At 53.7% G+C, this 5,851-nt stretch overlaps 1 non-coding gene across 1 annotated transcript; it reads right to left on the reverse strand.

Annotated features, from left to right (window-relative positions):
- Positions 1 to 3,351: 3,351 nt before the first annotated feature.
- Positions 3,352 to 3,424, reverse strand: TRNAK-CUU (transfer RNA lysine (anticodon CUU)). The gene has a single exon. It is a non-coding gene; the product is annotated as a tRNA-Lys (tRNA).
- Positions 3,425 to 5,851: the final 2,427 nt, after the last annotated feature.

Here is a 5,851-nt window from a genome sequence, read left to right on the forward strand (position 1 = left end):
GTGGTCGGCTGTCATAACTGCGCCACCTGTCAGTTCGGCGCAGTTGAGAGCGCCTGGGAGGCGCCCACTGAGGCCCCTGGAGGAACCGAATCTCCTGACGGTTCGGTGAGCTCGGTGGGGCGTGGTCTGGAGGTGGGCGACGAAGGACCGCAGCATAGCTCTCTGGCTGCGGCTCGAGGTAAGCTGCAGGAATGTTGGCGGTGCAGCTGATCGGTTTTGGAGCGTGGTATGGTTCGGAAAGGGGTGCCGCGTTGTAGACTGGATGAGACTCGTTGCATGGTGTAGACGGTGATAGGGCGTATCGAATTTCATTCCTCACTGTTTCCATGAGGGCCCCTGACGACTGAGCCTTCGTAGTCGTAATTCGCTGCAGCTCCTCAAGGACAATGCCTCTAATGATGTCTCGAAGAGTGGTCGTATCTGTTGCAGTCAGCGCCGCCGCAGTCGTCGGGGCACAGTTGACCGGTCGGTTGTACTGGCGGCACCGGTCTTGGAGGGCTCGTTCGATAGCCGTAGCGTCCTTAACGAACTCACTCACGGTTTTAGGGGGGTTGCGGACCAAGCCGGCAAACACCTGTTCTTTGACGCCATGCATGAGATGCCGTAGCTTCTTTGGTTCACTCATATCAGGGTCGGCACGGCGAAAAAGGCGAGCCATGTCTTCCGCAAACATAGCCACGCTCTCATTTGGCTTCTGGATGCGCACTTCAAGCAGGCGCAGCGCATTGTCCCGTCGGTCAGTTCTCGCGAAAGTGTCGACCAGCTGGCAGCGGAAGTCATCCCATGTGGATAAGCTGGCCTCATGGTTTTCAAACCACGTTCTAGCATTATCCTGAAGGGCAAAATAAACATTACAAAGCTTCTGGTCCGCGCTCCACTGGTTGATCTTTGACACTCGCTCAAACTGGTCGAGCCAGTCTTCCACATCTTCAAACGCTTCCCCGCGAAAGCACTCTGGCACCTTGGTGTTCTGTAGAGTCACCGGTGTAGGATTGGTATGTGCCATGGCTTGAGAGGTCTTAGGAACTTGGGCGTTTGAGGAGTCGTTCGGCAGATGACTGTACTCCGGCGCTAGGCCTAGAAGGCGGCGGCTAGCACGATGGACAGGCGTGTCGATGTTTGGGATCCGCTGTGGACTGCCGGAAGGAGTCCTATGCATACCCCAGCGCGCTCCACCAGTGTCACGTCTCGGTAGAAGACCAAGGAGAACCTAGCGATAGATGGTTTGAATGGTCGACCAGAACAAGTCTTGTGTTCAAGCTTCTTTCACTTCCAGCCTCGCGCTTGTCGTCATCTTTTGCGTCGTCTTCTATGCGGCAATATATAGCGGGAAATGAGGGTGCTCGTTATAATACATGAAGGAAAGAATCCGAGTCGGCGAGGATGGTACTTTATGTCTTTTTTCTTAATGTTTACTTAGATAATCACAGAGATTAGTAATTTAATCTGTTTTGGGGAGAGATAATTAAACACAAAGTAGAAGAAAAAAACAGTACCGATGGTGGGAACCGATCCCACGACCTCCGAATAACGCGTCCGGTGCTCTTCTAACAGCTACATCGGCCGCTGTCCTCCCTGCTACTTGCTTAGTTATTTATGTCTGTATACGAACCTTGAGAGTATTCACCAGCGCCACCCTCAACCATAGCGACGGACATGGAACGTCCTTTGTTACCGCCAGCGTCACGTAGAACGTACGTGAACAAGAGCGAGGGCGAAAGCTGTGCTAGAACCCTCTTACGCTACCTATGGCTTCAAGACTGCCAGAGCCGAGACCCCCGTAAGCTACAAGCAGATCAATTAAGGGGAAATGAGGGTGCTCGTTATAATACATCAAGAAAAGAAGCCAACAGTCGGCGAGGCTAAGGAAAGCGTTGGGAATGGTACTTTAGGTCCTTTTTTTTCTTTAATGTTTCTTAGATAATCACAGAAATTAGTAATGTAATCTGTTTAGGGGAAAGATAATTAAACACAAAGTAGAAGAAAAAACGTGCCGATAGTGGGAACCGAACCCACGACCTCCGAATAACGCGTCCGGTGCTCTTCCAACTGAGCTACATCGGCCGCTGTCCCCCCTGCTACTTTCTTGGGTATTTATGTTGTCTGTATACGTTCGTTTGGTTCCCACCATCGGCACGTTGTTTTTTCTTCTACTTTGTGTTTAATTATCTTTCCCCTAAACAGATTACATTACTAATCTCTGTGATTATCCAAGTAAACATTAAGAAAAAAGACGAAGTACCATCCCCAATGCTTTCCTTGACCTCACCGACTGTTGGCATCTTTCCTTCATGTATTATAACGAGCACCCTCATGTCCCCTTAATTGATCTGCTTTTTCTTGAAGCCATAGGTAGCGTAAGAGGGTTCTAGCACAGCTTTCACCCTCGCTGTTGATCACGTTCTACGTGACGCTGGCGGTAAAAAAGGACGTTCCACGTCCGCCGCCTTGGCTGAGGGTGGCGCTGGTGAACACTCTCAAGCTTCGTATACAGACAACATAAATACCCAAGAAAGTAGCAGGGGGGACAGCGGCCGATGTAGCTCAGTTGGTAGAGCACCGGACGCGTTATTCGGAGGTCGTGGGTTCGGTTCCCACCATCGGCACTTTGTTTTTTCTTCTACTTTGTGTTTAATTATCTTTCCCCTAAACAAATTACATTACTATTCTCTGTGATTATCCAAGTAAACATTAGGGAAATAGACATAAAGTACCATCACCAACGGTTTTTTGGCCTCGCTGACTGTTGGCTTCTTTCCTTGATATATATAAGGCCCGACAATATATATATATATATATATATATATATATATATATATATATATATATATATATATATATATATATTGTCGGGCCTTCGGTCCTCGGCCGCGGCAATACAGTCATGCACTTAAAACTCGCGCCAAATGCAGGCGCGGCAGCACATGCGCGTGAGAGCGAATTCGCGCGTTGGAAGCCAGGAGAGTGGTTTCCTGATAAGAAGGCCGCGCGACAGGGGGGAAGGGGCTTTTTTTGCTTCGTCCGGCGTGGACAACGTTTTGCGGGGCGTACTTGGACGGAGTGTTCTTTCGTCGTGTCGTGTTTGGACGGTGATTCCGGACGTTCGGCGTGAGTGCCTGATTGTGCTATTGTTCCTTTCAATTTTTCTGTTCCGTGAAGATTGTTATCTTCACACTGTCGCGGTTTTCCTTGTTTCTGTTTATCGCAAAAGTAGCGACTTCGTTATTCTCCTTGTGTTTGCCCAAAGTAAAAGCGGTTCGCCAAATTCGGTCTGTGGTTGTCCGTTGTACGGATTATTGCGCCTCGCGGACCGTCCCCCTTTCCGGGGCGAAGGCAGTGGCCTTCATCTGGCGCCCAACGTGGGGCACGAACCCACGACCCTGAGATTAAGAGTCTCATGCTCTACCGACTGAGCTAGCCGGGCCTCCTCCAGTGACTGGCCGCCTGCAGGGGGTGGCAGGCCGAGCCGGGCCTCCTCCAGTGACTGACCGAGAGAAAGGGGTGGCAGGCCGGACCGGGCCTCCTCCAATGACTGGCCGAGAGCGAGGGGTGGCAGGCCGGACCGGGCCTCCTCCGGTGACTGGCCGAGAGCGAGGGGTGGCAGGCGGGACCGGGCTTCCTCCGATGACTGGCCGAGAGCGAGGGGTGGCAGGCCGGACCAGGCCTCCTCCGGTGACTGGCCGAGAGAAAGGGGTGGCAGGCTGGACCGGGCCTCCTCCGATGACTGGCCGAGAGCGAGGGGTGGCAGGCCGGACCGGGCCTCCTCCGGTGACTGGCCGAGAGCGAGGGGTGGCAGGCCGGACCGGGCCTCCTCCGATGACTGGCTGTGAGCGAGGGGTGGCAGGCCGGACCGGGCGTCCTCCGATGACTGGCCGAGAGCGAGGGGTGGCAGGCCAGACCGGGCCTCCTCCGATGACTGGCCGAGAGCAAGGGGTGGCAGGCCGGACCGGGCCTCCTCCGGTGACTGGCCGAGAGCGCGGGGTGGCAGGCCGGACCGGGCCTCCTCCGGTGACTGGCCGAGAGCGCGGGGTGGCAGGCCGGACCGGGCCTCCTCCGGTGACTGACCGAGAGAAAGGGGTGGCAGGCCGGACCGGGCCTCCTCCGATGACTGACCGAGAGAAAGGGGTGGCAGGCCGGACCGGGCCTCCTCCGATGACTGACCGAGAGAAAGGGGTGGCAGGCCGGACCGGGCCTCCTCCGGTGACTAACCGAGAGAAAGGGGTGGCAGGCTGGACCGGGCCTCCTCCGGTTGCCGCCTGCTGCAATGCGGGCGTAGGAACGTGGCCAGCACGGAGCCTGGTGTTTTGGTCATCTCATCACCCGGCAGCCAGGGTACGGGGCGGCTGCAGACGTCAGCCTAAAGGACGTAAGAGACGTGGAAAGCTGTTTCCTCTGGCCCAGACAGCCCCGGCACCAGAAGTGATTGGCAGCCCCCTGGAGCGTGAAACACGGCCCCAGGACGTCAAGGCCCAAACGGTAAGCGATTTGCCGTCCACGTTCCGCCCCCAGGATGCCCGCCCTGATAATGCACCGTTGGTGACTGTTAAAATAGCGGGGATAGAAGTTCCCGCTCTACTGGACACCGGTTCCACTGTTTCTGTTTTTGGCGATTAGGGTAAGCGAGCATGCGATTCAAGACATTTGCAGTTACGAGAAGTGACTACAAAGCTTCGAATGGCGTCGCCACAGATAGCGTCAGCAACCTCTGCAGCACGCCTAACAGTTACCGTGAATGGCCGCAAAATAAGGAAGCGCTTCCTGCATCTTCGCGGACTTTCTTGTCCGGTAATTTTGGGCCGTAACTTCATCTCGAAGGCAGGAATCATTGTCGACCTACATTCAGGCAGCTACCGATATGGCATTAATGCAGAACCACTCAAGTTCATTACAAAGATTACAGAGCGTCACTCAAATGTTCTCGTCGCGGATCCCCCCTCAGTCGGAATGGCAGAAAGTTGTGTTCTCACTGTCCTGCAGTCTTTCACAGGGTCACAAACAGAAAGATCCAGGATCCAGGCTACACTTGAGCCCTTCGCTACTATGTTCACGGAGGCTCCTGGAAAAGCTAACGTGCTGACGCACAGGATTGACACCGGCAGCTCCCGTCCGATCCGTTTCAACCCCAGGCCATTGAGCGTCCACAAGCGAGGACTCCTGGATGGCGCTCTGGATGAAATGGTGGCTACCGGGGCAGTAAGACCCTCAAAGAGCCCTTGGGCTTTTCCAGTTGTTCTTGCGCCTAAGAAAGACGGCACAGCAAGCTTATGTGTCGACTATCGGCGGCTGAACGCTGTGACAGTCAGAGACTCTTACCCTTTTCCGTCAGTCGACTCTGTTATGTATACGCTTGGATCAGCGAAATTCTTCACTACTCTAGACTGTAGCAGGGATTTTTTGCAGATACCGATTCACCAGAGTGACATCGAAAAAACTGCACTCACTTGCCATTGGAGATTGTTCGAGTTTGTTTGATTGCCTTTCGGCTTATGCAATTCACCTGCTACCTTTCAGCGCGTTATGGATATAGTGCTGGGAGATGCAAAATTCAACTACGCAATGGCATACATGGATGATGTCGTGGTGTTTTCACAAAGCCTAGATGAACATCTGATCCATTTAACCACTGTTTTGCAATGGATGCAGACCGCAGGCATCACCATTAACCCACGCAAAGTGCAGTTGGTTTCACGCAGAATCAACCTGCTTGGTTTCATTGTTGAACAGGGCACAGTCCGACTGACGAGGAGAAACTGCAGGCCATATTGCAGCTGCCATCACCAACAAATGTCAAGAGCCTGCAGCGATTCTTGGGCATGGTCGGTTTCTACCGCCACTTTATTCCAAACTGTGC

This window comes from Amblyomma maculatum, chromosome 10 (assembly GCF_055883805.1).
Source record: "Amblyomma maculatum isolate TAMU_Amacu chromosome 10, ASM5588380v1, whole genome shotgun sequence".
Taxonomy (NCBI): Eukaryota; Metazoa; Arthropoda; class Arachnida; order Ixodida; family Ixodidae; genus Amblyomma; species Amblyomma maculatum.